General features: G+C 44.6%; 3 non-coding genes across 3 annotated transcripts; all 3 read left to right on the forward strand.

Moving 5' to 3' along the window:
* The first annotated feature begins 11,577 nt into the window (after window positions 1-11,577).
* On the forward strand, window positions 11,578-11,650 carry trnaf-gaa (transfer RNA phenylalanine (anticodon GAA)). Its single transcript has one exon. It is a non-coding gene; the product is annotated as a tRNA-Phe (tRNA).
* Window positions 11,651-15,679: 4,029 nt separating this feature from the next.
* Window positions 15,680-15,752, forward strand: trnak-uuu (transfer RNA lysine (anticodon UUU)). The gene has a single exon. It is a non-coding gene; the product is annotated as a tRNA-Lys (tRNA).
* A 1,502-nt stretch (window positions 15,753-17,254) lies between these two features.
* trnak-cuu (transfer RNA lysine (anticodon CUU)) lies at window positions 17,255-17,327 on the forward strand. Its single transcript has one exon. It is a non-coding gene; the product is annotated as a tRNA-Lys (tRNA).
* Window positions 17,328-17,613: the final 286 nt, after the last annotated feature.

Genomic DNA, 17,613 nt, shown 5'->3' on the forward strand with positions numbered 1-17,613 from the left:
ACCGACTGAGCTATTCAGGCTCGCTGCTTAATTCGTTTCCATCATACAGATTCATGGTAGGACTCAGAATTATCCCTGTTGATGTCCAATTCGGGTGAGGATCCCTTTTCTCCAATTTTCAGCAACGTGTTGAGGAGAATCCTTGTTTCTGTTGAACATGATGTCAGAAACATGGGCAGTGAACTCGTGATTTTGCAATTCACCTTACCCAATGGCTCCAAAGCTAAACTTGTTCCACACGGGAGCTGGAAAATGCCTCTCGACATTTCAGCCGATCAACAATTGAAAGCTGAATAATTTCAACCGTCACACCGTGACACCAGGCAGCAGACTTACCTCCCGAATTTTCCAGACACGACACTTCAAACCGATGAAAACCTGCTTCACGGAAAGAAGAATTGTGTTTTTGGTTCTTTCGATTTAAAGATGTCGTGCCGGCCGCTTTACCATTTCAGTTGTCGCCAATTGCCCCCTCTCCCTCCTTTTAACAAATAAACTCGCACCTGCTATTGCAAGACGGTCGGCCAGAGGAGCCTCATTGCCCACATGGGGACATGAAGAAGTCGATGCGTTATGGAACCGGTTTTACATTGAACTCCAGTCAAAATGTTGAGAAGTTTCAACGACCTTCGACGGCGCTGGAGCTCACAATCTCGGCATTTCTCGAGCGTATAATTATTGTGGAAGTAACGCGCGCTGACCCAATGCGCCACCAGAGCCGCGCACGGTCTGTGTCACCACTGCTCGCATCAAACAGCTTCATCCTCGGTCTCACAATTATCGTTTCGTGATCTTTCCCACACAGAAGCCTCCAACCAAGAGGCGAATCGTTAAACATCCGCAGTGACCGTTAAAAGCCGTGGCATCGGGAAAAAAAAACCAGACCATCAGAACTTTTAATTATATTGTTATTATTATTAACTTAAGGACAATTATTTTCATGCTACTTTGAGGAATTGGAGAAATTGGGAGCTGAAACTAAGAAACTCTCCCTGGGCTGTCATTGATTGAAGAGATGGGCGTTATTTCATTTGAAAACCGAGGCTCGGAACTTCCTGATGGAGAAGTGTGACAGAAGATTGTGGTTAGTGACAGTTGCCGGGGAGATCCAGAGGAGAGGGAGAAAAGTCAAAGTCACAGCTGTGACAGCTCAAGTGCTCCGCTTATCTGTAATATTTAAAAAGTAATGTACAGTACAGGACAAAGCGATTTAGTATCGGTTATCAAAAATATTAAAGTCCAGGGTTCAAAGGCGGATTCGTAAAAAGGTTACGGATTTAACCGCCAGACCGAAATCATTCCACATGAATCTGAAGCGTCTTGCGGAAAACGGCAGTGCGAACTGTTATGTTCGTGTCATGACTTGAAAGACCCTCCAATTACCGACAGTATCTTTGATCGAGTTGTGCAGCCAAACCGCGATAGAAACCGCTTTGCATTCGTCAAACGTGTCGGTGACGATATTGAGGTTGATAAGGGTCGATTTCAATTATTTGAAATCTCACCACGTGACCCGAAGATTGACCGCAGAATCGAGTTTTTCCTGTAAGTCCTGAATTGAAGGAAAAGGCGCAACAAGCAGGTCGGAGAAATGAAGAGCAGAAAATGTGGATGAAACTTGCACGATTGAAAATCCCTGTATGTTGGAAGACTCAGTCCCCAGTGGTGGAGAGGATTGGTATTTCAAGGTGTCTCACAGCTCACACACACACCATTGGCTCATTTAATCACCTTCAACAACTCGATTACATCATCACTTAATCTTCTGTACACAAGGAAATACAAACATTTTCTATTCAACTTGTCCGCATAATTTAACTATTTTAGCCCCGGTATAATTCTGGTGAATCTGCGCTGCACCCCCTCCAAGGCCAATATATCCTCCCTGAGGTGTGGTGCTTGGAACTGAGTGCAGGACTCGAAATGTGGTTTCAGCAGAGTTTATATAACTGTAACATAACTTCCACCCCTTTGAATTCCAGCTCCCTTAAGATAAAGGCCAAATTTCCATTAGCCTTTTTAATTATTTTTTTGTGACTGTCCACTGACTTTTCATGATTTCTGCACTTGGACCCGTAAACATCTTTCCTCCTCTACAGTTCCTAGTTTCTCACCAGTTAGAAAATATTCTCATCTATCTTGCTTAGGTCCAAAGTGGATGACCTCACACTTCCCCATATTGAAAGATTGAAGAGCCTACGGCTCTTTCCATAGAAAATAGAAGGCTGAGGGTGACCTGAAATCGGACTTTAAGATTGTGCAAGGGTTTGAGAAGTCAGAGGTGTTTGCAATTTTGTGGGTTGGAGTCCAAAATTAGGGCCATAAATATAAGATCGTCACATTTAATCCAATATGGCATTCAAGAGAACCATATTTGCAATGAGGCTCGCTACAATGTGCAACTCACTACCACAAGGAATAATTAAGGCGAAAAGCATGGATGCATTTACAGGGAAGCGAGATAAACACAGGGAGGAGAAAGGAATATTCGAGTTTGCTCATTGGGTTAGATGAAGAGGGGTTGAAGGAGGCGCGTCTGCAGCATTAAAACCGGCATAGTCTAGTTGGGCACAATTGTCTGTTTCTGTGATGTGCATTCTATGTAATTCTATATAAGCTCCATCTGCCACAGTTTTACCAACTCACTTCATCTATCAATTTCGCTTTGCAACTTTATGCTCCCATCTACATTACTCACTGTGTCACCTAACTTGGTGTCGTCGACAAACTTGGATATATGGCTCTCTATTTCTTCATTTGCCTCATTTATACATATAGTAAAAAGCTGATGCCCCGGTACAGATCCCTGGGGGACACCATTAATCACATCCTGTCAATTTGAGCACAGATCCATTATCCCTACTCTCTGTCTCCTACCTACAAACCAACTCCCTACCCATGTCAATAGGTTGCTTTAATTTCCATGTGATCTCATTTCTGTTAACAGTCTCTTATGTGGTCCCTTATCGATTGCCTCTGGAAGTCAATATACATATAACACCCATAGACACTGCATTATCTACCACATTATTACATCTTCAAGAAGTTCAACTTGTTTTGCTACACTTGACTTACCCTTTACAAATCCATGCCGGCTTCTCTGATCAATTCATATTCATCCAAGTGCTCAGTCACTCTTCCCTAATAACAGATATTGGTAACTGCCCCACAATAGGCGTCAGACTAATAGGTCTATAATTTCCTACTTTATCTCTCCTCCCATTCCTAAATAATGGAATGACATTGGCAATTTTTCAATCCATGGAACAATTCCTGAAACAAGAGAGTTTAAACGATCATGACTGAAGCATGTACAATTTCCTCACCTACTCCATTTAATCCCCTGGGATGGTAAACATCAGGTCCTGGAGATTTGTCTATCTTCAATCCAATTATTTTCTCCAATACCATTATTTTACTTGGACTGAATCTCCTTGATTTTTTTCTGGGCTCGATGAGGTCGGGATATAATTCTCGATTCGAGGTTCATACCCCGGAGAAATCCAAATTTCGCCCTCGAATTTTGATCTTGACTTGCGGTTCAAACTTTTGTAAAGAGGGAAAAGAAGTCCCCAAATCACTCCACCTGAAACTCAAGCTCTTTCAGATGAAGTTCAGTTCAAACAATCTGGACTTTAAAGGCACCTCAATGACCTGCACTTTCATTGAACGAGCATTCATCTCACTGAAGTAGAGTTTGGCCGCTTTGTATCTGTGAGCATGTCGGTGACGAGGTTCGCTCTGATATGGGTCGCTTTCAATTTTGAAGATCTCGTCAAGTTCAGGGAAAAGAAACCGAGAATCGAGTGGTCCCTGTAAGTGATGAATTGAAGGGATTGGTGCTCTTAGCAGATCTGGAAAATGCGCAGTGCGATCGATCAGGAATTCCAAATCCACCCTCTCGCCACTCGGCGATCATATTGACTGAGCTTTATTCTGGCCCAGTGTCACCGCGCTGAAATCGAGTATTTCTCCGGCACGTTTCTCTTAACTTCACAGTTGCTGGTTTAAGAGTGAAGACCGGCTCGTTGGATTTTCACTCCCGCAAGCTTCAACCATTCATTGTGGAAAAGTAAACTGACAGTGGACAGCTTTTATATTGGTCACTGCAGACTCAAGGTTTCGCTCAGTGAATTACTGGTTTAGCAGGTGGACTCTTCACTTGTCTCGTTGGTGCTATTGGTGAGATTGATTCGAGCCCTTATTTTATTTCTCCTGAGGATTCATCGCCTGAAAGTTCCAGGGTTTAATGTGTGTTTTGTCTGCAAGAAAATGTACCGTGATCATTGCCGGTTGAGCAGAGCTAATATTCCACCATTTACCCTGTGGACTAAAAAAAAACCTTGTGATCGCAAAGCAGGCACATGAAACCTATAAAGGAATGGAACATTGGCTTCACGGAAATCATAATTCATCTTGACAGACAAGGTCCCGAAAGGCTAATTCTCTGTGACATGGAGATGAAAAGCAAAATGGTGGGGATTTTTGTCACAGCCCGATGCCTTTCGTGTTGTATCAATTGTCCATCTTTGCGTTATTTTCATCTTGATCGCATAACCAGTTAGGGCGTTCTTGTGATAAACGGCGACAATTGCCTGCTTTGATAAATTTAACAACGGCTGCACCAGATTCCTGGCATCGTAAACACTGAGCTTTTAATCCCACTCTTAAGATACAGTCTGTAAAATGATGAAATTTCATCACATGCAAAGCACAAAAATCAAAGATTCCAACCACTCGCTGTGTAAAGAAGTTTTTCCTCATATCACCTTTGGTTCTTTTGCCAATCGCCTTAAATCTATGCCCTTTGGTTCATGTCCCTTCCGCCAATGGGAACAGTTTCACTCTATCTACTCTGTCTAGGCCCTTCATGATTTTGAATATCTCTATCAAATCTCCTCTCAGCCTTCTCAGTTCCAAGGTGAACAATCCCAGGTTCTCTAGTCTATCCATGTAATTTAAGTCCCTCATCGCTGGAATCATTCTAGTAAATCTCCTCTGCGCCCTCTCAAGCCCTTCACGTCCTTCCAAAAGTGCACTGCCCAGAACTGGACACAATACTCCATTTGTGGCCGAAATAGTATTTTATAAAGATTCATCATGACTTCCTTGTTTTTATACTCTTTGCCCCTCTTTATAAAGCCCAGGACCCCGACTGCTTTTTAAGCCGCTTTCTCAACCTGCCCTGCTACTTTCAACGATTTGCGCACATATACCCCCAGGTCCCTCTGTTCCTCTCACCCTTTTAGAATTCTGCTCTCTAGTTTATATTGCCTCTCCTCGTTTTTCCCACCGAAATGCATCACCTCGCATTTTTCCGCGTTAAACTTCATCTGCCACGTGTCCGTCCATGTCACCAGCGTGTCCATATCCTCTTCATGTCTATCCACCTCACTTTTGACTACCCGTCCAAGTTTTGTGTCATCTGCAAATTTTGATATTGTACCATTTACTCCCAAGCCCAAGTAAATAATATATATCAAGAAAAGACGTTGTCCCAGCACCGACCCCTGTGGAACACCATTGCCCACCTCCCTCCAGTCCGAAAAACAACCGTTCACCACAACTCTCTGTTTCCTGTCATTTAGCCAGTTCTGTAACCATATTGTTTTTGCCCCCTGTGTTCCATGGGCTGCAATCTTGATCAATAGCCTACCACGTGACACTTGATCAAACGCTTTTTGAAAGTCCATATACACCACGTCAACTGCATTGACCTCATCTACCCTCTCTGTTACCTCATCAAACAACTTTATCAAGTTGGTAAAACACGATTTGCCTTTAACAAATCCGTGCTGGCATTCCCTAATCAATCCACACTCGTCCAAGTGACTGTTCATTCTGTCCCCGATTATCATTGACAAAACTTTCCCCATCACCGAGGTTAAACTGACTGGCCTATAGTTGCTGGGTTTATCTTTACACCCTTTTTTTGAACAAGGTTGTAACCTTTGCAATTCTCCAGTCCTCTGGCACAATCCTCATATCTAAGGATATCTGGAAGATTATGGCCAGTACCCTCTGCAATTTTCCCCTTTACTTCCCTCAGCATCCTAGGTTGCATCACATCCGGTCCAGTTGACTTATCTATTTTAAGTACAGCAAGCCTTTCTAGTACCTCTTCTTTCTCATATTTTAGCCCATCCAGTCTCTTAACTATATCTTCCTTTATCGAGAATCTGGCAGCATCTTCTTCCTTAGTAAAGACCAATGAAAAGTAATCATTTAGTACCTCTGCCATGCCCACTGCCTCCATGAGTAGATCTCCTTTATGGTCCCGAATCGTCCCCGCCCCTCCTCTTACTGCCCGTTTACTGTTAACATGTCTGTCGAAGACTTTTTGATTCCCTTTTATGTTTTCTGCTGTTCTTATGCTCTCTCTTTGCCCCTCTTATTTTCGTTTTCACTTCCCCTCTGATCTTTCTCTATTGTCTCTGGTTGGCACCTGTGTTATCAACCTGACACCTGTCATACGCCACTTTTCCCCGCTTCATCTTACTCTCTATCTCTCTTATTATCCATGGAGCTCTGACTTTAGTTGCCTTACCTTTCTACCTCGTTGGAATGTACCCGAATCATCTTTTTAAAAGCCGCCCACTGTCCAATCATAGTTTTGCCTGACAATGTTGGATTCCAATTTACCGGGGCCAGATCTGTTCTCATCCCACTGAAATTGGCCCTCCTCCAATTGAGTATTTTTTACTTTCGAGTGAACAGAGTCCATTTCCATAGCTATCCTAATCCTTATGAAACTGATCGCTGCTCCCTAAATGCTCCCCCACTTACACTTGCTCCACTTGGCCCGCCTCATTCCTTTGAACCAATTCCAGCAATGCCTCCTTCCTCAGTGGGCCAGAAACGTACTGGTCGAGAATGATATTCTGAACACATTTCAAAAATTCTTCCCCCTCTTTGTGCCTTGTATTATTGTTATCTCAGTCTACATGAGGATATTGGAAATCCCCGGTTATTAATACTCTATGGCTTTTGCACCTCTCTGTAATTTCCCTGCAAATTTGTTCCTCGATATCCGTCCCAGCAGCTGGTGGCCAATAGAATACATCAAGTAGTGTAATCGCACCTCTATTGTTCCTTAACTCGAACTCAGCACCCAGGAGAAATTCCCTCGTTCCTGAGCACTTTGTATTAAGCAGAAGTTAACAGCAATCATTGTATTTAGTGGGACTGAGAAATGCTTAAACAGGCGGCACCCTGTAAAACAGAGCTCCAATATCGGTTTAAATAAAGTCCTGAACTGACAGAGCGGAGGGCAGATGAGGATTGAATTAAATCCCAATTCACTGAATCTAAAAAAGGTTTGAATAAGTGAATCTGTCAGGAGTGGGATTCCTGAGCTTGTGTGTGAGCTGAAACTGGATCGGTCCCGTTCTGTAAAGAAAGAATGACAGGCAGCTCCCAGACAGAGCTCAGGCCGGGACTGGCAGCTCTCCGCTGGGAACGGCTGGATTCGAGACCGGGGCTCCTGCGCTGTTGCTGTTGCTGCTTCCGCCTCTTCGAGTCCCTGTGGCGGTCGGTACCGATCTCCCTCCTATGGATCCGGATCCAGCTGCTTGGTGTGGACCTCGTGGCGCAACGGCAGCGCGTCCGACTCCAAATTAGAAGGATGGGTGTTCAAATCACGTCGAGGTCATCGCATTTTCGCAATGTTTCAGTGTCACTCTGTTTTATTGCGCGGCAGTCTTTCAGGGATGGTCTGTTCACTGTCTGTAAAATAATATTGATCATAGAATGAACACACCACAGAAGGAGGCCATTTGACCCATCAATTCCTTACCTGCCTTTTGTAAGAACAATCCCATTGGTCCCTTTCCCCGTGGCCCTGCATTTTCCCCTTCAAGTATTTATCAAATTCTTTTTGAAAGCCACGATTGAATCTGCTTCCACCGCCTTTTCAGGAAGCGCATTCCAGATCAGAACCATTCGCTGCATAAAAATGATTTTCCTCATGTCGCCTTTGGTTCGTTTGCCAATCACCTCAAATCTGTGTCCTCTGGTTTTCGACACTTCCGTCAATGGGAACAGCTTCTCTTTATTAACTTTATCAAAACCCTTCAGGACTTTGAACACTTCGATCAAATCTCCTCTGAACCTTCTCTGTTCTAAGCAGAACAATCCCAGCACGGTGTAAATGCGGTCAATTAGCTCCAATTTATTTATTTGGGCATGAAACAAAACGTGAAAGACTGGCAAGGCGATTTGCGAACAAAGCTCGTTGTTTTAAGATCATAAATCCAATCGCTGCGTGGGCGCTGGGTTCAAATCCGACTACTGATAGAATTTCTGGCAATGTTCATTTTGACCTGTTCGCAGAAAACCCGCTTGTCGTGCAATGGAGCAGAGGATGTGAAAGAAGCTGAAAGTGAAAGTGCGGATATTAGTTTGATCACAGTAACTGGACACGTTTCCACGTGTAAGGGCCTCAAACACTTAAGATTCTTTCCAGCAGAGTGGGACAGGTGATCAAAGTGACCGGACTCCAGCGGCGCAATCAGTCAGTGCGCGGTTCTGATATGACAGGACATGATCGGGAAATGGCGAGATTGTTAATTCCAGTCTCAGCTAAGTCCTTTTGCTTGTGAACATTTCGACCAGAGTTGAAGGTACAATTGGTGTGTTCCAAAATGCATCTACTTATTTGAATTGACATGTGGTTCCTCCGGACTACTCTGTTGCAAAGTTTAGTATTTTTTTTATTCGTTCATGGGACGTGGGCGTCGCTGGCGAGGCCGGCATTTATTGCCAATTCCTAATTACCCTTGAGAAGGCGGTGGTGAGCCGCGTTCTTGAACCGCTGCAGTCCGTGTGGTGACGGTTCTCCCACAGTGCTGTTAGGAAGGGAGTTCCAGGATTTTGACCCAGCGACAATGAAGGAACGGCGATATATTTCCAAGTCGGGATGGTGTGTGACTTGGAGGGGAACGTGCAGGTCGTGTTGTTCCCATGTGCCTGCTGCTCTTGTCCTTCTAGGTGGTAGAGGTCGCGGGTTTGGGAGGTGCTGTCGAAGAAGCCTTGGCGAGTTGCTGCAGTGCATCCTGTGGATGGTACACACTGCAGCCACAGTGATCCGGTGGTGAAGAGAGTGAATGTTTAGTGTGGTGGATGGGGTGCCAATCAAGCGGGCTGCTTTATCTTGGATGGTGTCGAGCTTCTTGAATGTTGTTGGAGCTGCACTCATCCAAGCAAGTGGAGAGTATTCCATCACACTCCTGACTTGTGCCTTGTAGATGGTGGAAAGGCTTTGGGGAGTCAGGAGGTGAGTCACTCGCCGCCGAATACCCATCCTCTGACCTGCTCTCGTAGCCACAGTATTTATATGGCTGGTCCAGTTAAGTTTCTGGTCAATGGTGACCCCCAGGATGTTGATGGTGGGGGATTCGGTGATGGTAATGCCGTTGAATGTCAGGGGGAGGTGGTTAGACTGTCTCTTGTTGGAGACGGTCATTGCCTGGCATTTATCTGGCGCGAATGTTACTTGCCGCTTATGAGCCCAAGCCTGGATGTTGTCCAGGTCTTGCTGCATGCGGGCTCGGACTGCTTCATTATTTGAGGGGTTGCGAATGGAACTGAACACTGTGCAATGATCAGCGAACATCCCCATTTCTGACCTTATGGTGGAGGGAAGGTCATTGATGAAGCAGCTGAAGATGGTTGGGCCTAGGACACTACCCTGAGGAACTCCTGCAGCAATGCCCTGGGGCTGAGACGATTGGCCTCCAACAACCACTACCATCTTCCTTTGTGCTAGGTATGACTCCAACCACTGGAGAGTTTTCCCCCTGATTCCCATTGACTTCAATTTTACTGGGGCTCCTTGGTGCCACACACGGTCAAATGCTGCCTTGATGTCAATGCAGTCACTCTCACCTCACTTTGTTGTTTCATTCAGAAATGGGGTAAATATGAGATAGAATAAAAAGGCACTGCTGGGAATCGAACCGAGGACCTCTTGTTGGGAAAAAGGCAATTTGCCCAGCTTTTGCAAATTGATGATACAAATTAAGCTGCAACGACTCCACCACCTCTTCCTGATATCTGTCTGTTAGCGTTTGAGGCAGTTTGTATTTTTCTATTTCTCTTGTCCATTTCGCTGTGTTTACCGATACTCTGGATCTCTCGCTGTGTTTACCGATACTCTGGATCTCTCGCTGTGTTTACCGATATTCTTGATCTCTCGCTGTGTTTACCGATACTCTGTATCTCCCGCTGTGTTTACCGATACACTGTATCTCGCTGTGTTTACCGATACTCTGTATCTCGCTGTGTTTACCGATACTCTGTATCTCGCTGTGTTTACCGATACTCTGTATCTCCCGCTGTGTTTACCGATACTCTGTATCTCTCGCTGTGTTTGCCGATACTCTGTATCTCTCGCTGTGTTTACCGATGCACTGAATCTCGCTGTGTTTACCGATACTCTGTATCTCTCGCTGTGTTTACCGATACTCTGTATCTCTCGCTGTGTTTACTGATACTCTGTATCTCTCGCTGTGTTTACCGATACACTGTATCTCGCTGTGTTTACCGATACTCTGTATCTCCCGCTGTGTTTACCGATACTCTGTATCTCTCGCTGTGTTTACCGATACACTGTATCTCGCTGTGTTTACCGATACTCTGTATCTCTCGCTGTGTTTACCGATACTCTGTATCTTTTGCTGTGTTTAACGATACTCTGTATCTCTCTGTGTGTTTATCTCTCTGTGTCAATCGTGGGCTGATTCTGAATAAACAATGAATTAAATGAGGAGTTTTGGACAATTCTCCCTCTGACACTGAGGAACCAATGAGCGAAACTTTATTATAAGATAATGTTTATTGTGAAACAGCAAAGAAAACATTGCATTTTGAACGATTGAGGTTCAGTTCTGTGCAAAAAGAAACTGAGACCACAAGGTGTTTGCAACAAGCCTCCTTTTAAGTTGATCAGGCTCGCTAACATTGCAGCACGAGGTGTCGACACCGCGCTGATGATCTTCATGTGCATCCGGGCCTTTCAGACACTTCGTGTGGCACAGGAGCTTTCCAATCCCCTGGACACCGACACATCCGTCGAAGTCGCAGGACCGACATCTCGCCCCCTTTGCCAGACTTCAGCAAATTTAACGCTGAAAATACAAAACAGGACGTGTAGTGAGAGTGCGCTGTTGTTTTATAAAGTGTGGGAGTCCATATATGAGTGCGATGTTTAAATATGAACTGTGTGTGTATATATGAGTGTGATGTTTAAATATGAACAATGGGTGTGTATATATGAGGGTGATATTTATACATGAACTGTGGGTATATATATATGAGTGTGATATTTATATATGAACTGTGTGTGTATATATTAGTGCGATGTTTATATCTGAATTGCGGGTGTGTATATATGAGTGCGATGTTTATATCTGAACTGCGGGTGCGTATATATGGGTGCGATGTTTATATACGAACTCGGGGTGTGCACACATGAGTGCAATGTTTTTCGATGAATTGCGGAATAAACAGGAGCTGCAATTCCTCCTGGGGTTATGTTTTCTTCCAAGACAATGATGTAAAGGGATACTTTGACAAGCGGTCGAGATAGCTCAGTTGGGAGAGCGTTGGACTGAAGATTTAAAGGTCCTTGATTCAATCCCGAGTTTCGGCAGTTTTTGGTTGTTGAGTTTCTTCTTCCTTGCTTCGATTCTCGCATTTTATTACAGTGAAATTTGATACTCGCCACTGAAGGTTTGGGGATGAAATAGAGAGGCATCAAGGATGGGAAATATTTTTTCGTCTTGATTTAGTTTTTATTTCTCTGTTAACTTCTGCCTTTTTCTCTTGTTTTTTCTCTCTCGGTGCCGGGGGACAATTTCATTTGATGCATTTGTCCTAAACCGATGCCTTTTCCACAACTCGGGGCGGTCAGACCCGCTCTGTCTGTCTGTTGCTGCTGATGATCATTAATGGGAACAGGCCGCGAGTTAAACGTTTCTCTGCAAACCGGAGAAAGACAAATAAAAAGAAAGACGTGTTTCTCCGGCCCAGGGGCAACGTTACAATGGATGTTATTCAATAACACTGTCCCCGTGAATTTGTCTGTGGACCTGTTTGTAAGGCTTGCATTTTAAAAGTTACAAAAGCCCGAAATAAATAAAGCAAATTATAAGAATGGAATCCGTGTTCATGACATTACGGCATACTCTTTGCAAATGAGCTAACCGGCGGTCCGAACGGCTGTTTAATTAATTGTTGTACCTGTATGCTGGTTGGTAGCGATTTCTGTATTGGACCCCGAAATCTCCCTGCTCCTCCACAGTTCCTTTTTTCTCACCATTTAGAAAATAGCCTGATTTATCTTCATTAGATTTAAAGTGGATCACCTCGCACTCCCCCACATTGAACTCTATTTGCCGCAGTTTTTCCCACTCACTTAATCGATTAATTCCCACTTTGCAACGTCCTGCTTCCATCGACATGACTTATTGCGCCACCAGAAGGCTGCGTGTTCAAATCACGGGGTTACCGTTACTTCTCGAGCTGATCGGATTCTGGCTCGTTCCGGAATGAATGTTTCATCTGCTTTTTCTCAATAAACAGAACCTTGCTCTAAAGTCTGGTTCCCAAATTTCAGGATGGCGTCTCATTCTGCCCTTGACTTTTGATCTTGACCTGCAGTTGAAACTTTTGCAAAGAGGGAAATAAGTCGCCAAATCGCTCCACGTGAATCGGAAACGCTTTCGGAAGAAGTTCAGTGCAAACAATCAGGACTTTCAAGGCCCCTCAATGACCTGCACTTTCATTGAATGAGTTTTGTTCGCCTCTCGGCTTTCATCTCACTGAAGTGAAGAGTGTGACCGCCATGTATCTGTCAGCGTGTAAGTGACGAGTTTGGGGTGAGCACGGGTCGTCTTTATTTTTGAAATCTCACCAAGCAACAGGGAAAAGAAACTTCGAATCAAACTGTCCCTGTCAGTGATGAATTGAAGTGAATATCGCTCCAAGCAGATCTGGACAATGAGCAGCGCAGCCGCACAGGAGTTCCAAATCCACCCTCTCGCCACTCGGCAATCACAACTTTACTCCGGCCCAGTATCGCCACGCTGAAATCAAGTATTTCTCGAACACCTTTTTTTCAACATCATAGTTACTGGTTTAATAGTGAAGACTACGGTCCGCTTCACTGTAAGTGCAAGAGACAACTTTGTAGACACCGTGTCGTGTCACAGAGCTGCTCCTTGGACCTGCTCATTTCATCTCATCTCATTTTCAGCAAACCTGAATATTACTGGAATATATAATGGCGAATTACAGCTCAAAAGGTCAATCCTCTCTACCACGAGGGGACTGAGTCTTCCAACATACGGTGGTTAATAGCAAGGTTGGCTTCATGTTCAGAAATAATACAGCACATATTTTCACTCATGCAAGCTGCACACCCTTTATTTTGGAAAAGTAAACTGATTGGAAGAAAGCTGTTACATTGAGCGCGGCAACCTGAAGCTTCAGCTCGATGAATTAGTCCTTCAGCAACTACAAAGTTGTGTTTCTGTGGCGCAATCGTTTAGCGCGTTCGGCTGTTAACTGAAAGGTTGTTGGTTCAAGCTCCACCCGGTGGACGCTGGGTAGTAACTTGCACCTGAACATTCAATGTCTCGCGTTTCCAGCATTCGAATGTGTGTCCTGTCTGAACGAAAATATACAGGTGAGGTGCCTGAAGATTGGAGGGTAGCAAATGTTGTGCCTTTGTTTAAGAAGGGCGGCAGGGAAAAGCCTGGGAACTACAGACCGGTGAGCCTGACATCTGTAGTGGGTAAGTTGTTAGAGGGTATTCTGAGAGACAGGATCTACAGGCATTTGGAGATGCAGGGACTAATTAGGAACAGTCAGCATGGTTTTGTGAGTGGAAAATCATGTCTCACGAATTTGATTGAGTGTTTTGAAGGGGTAACCAAGAAGATAGATGAGGGCTGTGCAGTAGACGTGGTCTACATGGACTTCAGCAAAGCCTTTGACAAGGTACCGCATGGTAGGTTGTTACATAAGGTTAAATCTCACGGGATCCAAGGTGAGGTAGCCAATTGGATACAAAATTGGCTTGACGACAGAAGACAGAGGGTGGTTGTAGTGGGTTGTTTTTCAAACTGGAGGCCTGTGTCCAGCAGTGTGCCTCAGGGATCGGTGCTGGGTCCACTGTTATTTGTTATTTATATTAATGATTTGGTTGAGAATTTAGGAGGCATGGTTAGTAAGTTTGCAAATGACACCAAGATTGGTGGCAGTGTGGACAGTGAAGAAGGTTATCTAGGATTGCAACGGGACCTTGATAAATTGGGCCAGTGGGCCGCTGAATGGCAGATGGAGTTTCATTTAGATAAATGTGAGGTGATGCATTTTGGTAGATCGAATCGGGCCAGGACCTACTCCGTTAATGGCAGGGCGTTGGGAAGAGTTGTAGAGCAAAGAGATCTAGGAGTACAGGGTCATAGCTCCTTGAAAGTGGAGTCACAGGTGGATAGGGTGGTGAAGAAGGCATTCGGAATGCTTGGTTTCATTGGTCAGAACATTGAATACAGGAGTTGGGATGTCTTGTTGAAGTTGTACAAGACATTAGTAAGGCCACACTTGGAATACTGTGTACAGTTCTGGTCACCCTATTATAGAAAGGATATTATTAAACTAGAAAGAGTGCAGAAAAGATTTTCTAGGATGCTACCGGGACTTGATGGTTTGACTTATAGGGAGAGGTTGAATAGACTGACAATTTTTTCCCTGGAGAGTACGAGGTTTAGGCAGTAGTAGAGGCGGGTACAATTTTGTCTTTTAGAAAGCATTTGGACAGTTACATGGGTAAGATGGGTATAGATGGATATGGGCCAAGTGCATGCAATTGGGACTAGCTTAGTGTTATAAACTGGGCGACATGGACATGTTGGGCCGAAGGGCCTGTTTCCATGTTGTAAACTTCTATGATTCTATGATCCTGTACCGTGAAAATTGCCAGCGGAGTGCGTCCAATTTTCCACTATTTAATCTGCTGTCTGAAAAATATTCAAAGAAAACGAGATTGGCTTGAAAGAATTCGGATTACTTCTTGTTTCCACAATGAATGACACTCCCTTTATTTTGGAAAAGTAAAATGGCATTCACATTCCGACAGGTTTCAGTTGATTTGTGAGAGATCTTCAAAGGATCAATCTCCTGTTAAGGCGGCCTTTTTATCTCTCTCTCTCTCTGTTGGCAGAATCCAAAGTGAAATTGGAGCTGGACTAATCAGGCAAGAAATCAGAAATCACTCTAGCAAACAAAATACGGCCGGAAGCTGGAACTCTCTCATCCCAAAGGATGTGGATTGAGGCTCAATTCAAATTTTGAAGTCTGATATTGATAGATCTTTTTTCCGGTTCGGTTACCAAGGGATATGAGTCCAAGGCGGGAAAACAGAGATGAATTACTGATCACCTCATGATCTAATTGAATGGGACAGCAGGCTCGAGGGGCTGAATGGTCTTCTCCTCTACCGATGTTACACTCAGTGCGGGGCTGGACGACTGGTAAGAGGCATCAGACTGACTCCAGAATGAAAATCGGGTGTTCAGATTCTGTCACCTTGGGATTGTCGAACAAACTGAACCCCGACAGCAAAGTCACCACCTGCCTCTCTGCAATATTAGGGTGAGAAGGAGCCCTGCCGCTGGCCCGGCAAGCTCAGTCGGTAAAGCATGAGACTTTTAATCTCAGGGTCGTGGGTTCGAGCCCCACGTTGGGCGATTTGTGTTCCACTTTTCACACTCGGTGATAAAATTTTTAAAGTGCAACCTGTTGTCTCCAGATTCGAAAAAGGCACAAGCTGAGCTGTGTGAAAGGAAACCGTGAGCGTTGCCAAATATCCACTCCCTCCCGATTCTACCTTCTCGTTCCCTCCACATGGGACACGGACAGGTTATCGGTTCAATTGGATTCACTTTTTGTTGTTATTAAAAATGTTGAAGGTCAGAAAATGTAATATTTAGGAGATGCCAACGCTGGAACAATTCGCCTCTCTGATACCTCCTGAACCCCCCTTACCCTATTTGATTCTCCCTGTGCTCCTTATCATCGCTGATACGCTGTGTCTCTTACCTTCTCCGATACCCTCAGAGAGTCCATGATCCACTTTGAACCTTGTCAGCGCCATTCACCTGCTCTGATACCTATTGATTGCCCCTTACACAGATGCGCCCTGAGCCGCCTTACACTCTCCCATGCTCGGCAGTCCTTCCCCTCTCTCAGATCTTAATACACTCTCTGATGCCATCTGACTGTCCCTTCCTCTCTCTGAGCCCCCTTACACTCTCTGATGCCCTCTGATAGTACCTTCCCCTCTCTGAGATGCCCTTGCCCCAAAGTTGGTCGTTAGAGGACACGAAGGCAACCTTTCACCTTAACATTCATTGTCTCGCAAATTCTTGGGTTCGAATGTGTGTCTTGTCTGCCAGAAAATGTACCGCAAAATTTGCCAGGTGAGTGCGTCTGATTTTCCACCATTTATTCTGCGGTTGGATAACAGGCATATGAAAAATATCCAAAAAAAACGAGGTTGGCTTGAATGAAGTCGGAATACTTCTTGACAGAGAAGGTTCGAAGGTTGCAAGCGAGCTCCTTCACACTGACATGGATATTTCTGCAGTGAGCGACATCAGACTGTTTCCACAATGAATGTCACTCCCTTTATTTTGGAAAAGTGAAATGGTATTCACATTCCGGCTGGTTTCAGTTGATTTGTGAGAGATCGCTAAAGGATCAATCTCCGGTGAAGACGGCCTTTTTCTCTCTCTCTGTTGGCCGAATCCAAAATGAAATTGGAGCTGGACTAATCATGCAAGAAATCAGGAATCATTTTAGCTGGAAAGCTGGAACTCTCTCATCCCAAAGGATGTGGATTGTGGCTCAATTCATAATGTGAAATCTGATATTGATAGATCGTTTTTCGATTCGGGTACCAAGGAATATGAGTCCAAGGCGGAGAAACAGAGATGAATTGCAGATCAACTCATGATCCAATTGAATAGGGCAGCAGTTCGAGGAGCTGAATGGCCTTCTCTTGTCCCGATTTTCCTTTACTGCTCAGCGCGCGGCTGGACGAATGGTAAAAGACATCAGACGAACTCCAGAATGAAAACACGGGTGTTCAGAAGCAGATACCCTGAGATTGTGGAACGAACTGAACTCCTGCAGCAAAGCCAACAGCTGTCTCTCTGCAATAATAGGATGGGAAAAATAGTAGCAGTCGGCCCGGCTAGCTCAGTCGGTAGAGCATGAGACTCTTAATCTCACGGTCGTGTTTTCGAGCCCCACGTTGAGCGATTTGTGTTCTACTTTTCACACTGGATGATAAAAGTTTCAAAGTGCAACTTCTTATCTCCAGATTCCAACCAGACACAACCCTGAGCTGTGTGAAAAGAAACCGTGAGCGTTGCCAAATATCCACTCCCTCCCGATTCTCCCTTCTCGGTCCCTCCACATTGGACACGGACAGGTTATTGGTTCAATCGGATTCATTTTCTGCTGTTATTAAAAATGTTGAAGGTCAGAAAATGTAATATTGAGGAGATGCCAACGCTGGAACAATTCGCCTCTCTGATACCTCCT

The sequence above is a fragment of the Heptranchias perlo genome, chromosome 20 (genome assembly GCF_035084215.1).
Source record: "Heptranchias perlo isolate sHepPer1 chromosome 20, sHepPer1.hap1, whole genome shotgun sequence".
Lineage (NCBI taxonomy): Eukaryota > Metazoa > Chordata > Chondrichthyes > Hexanchiformes > Hexanchidae > Heptranchias > Heptranchias perlo.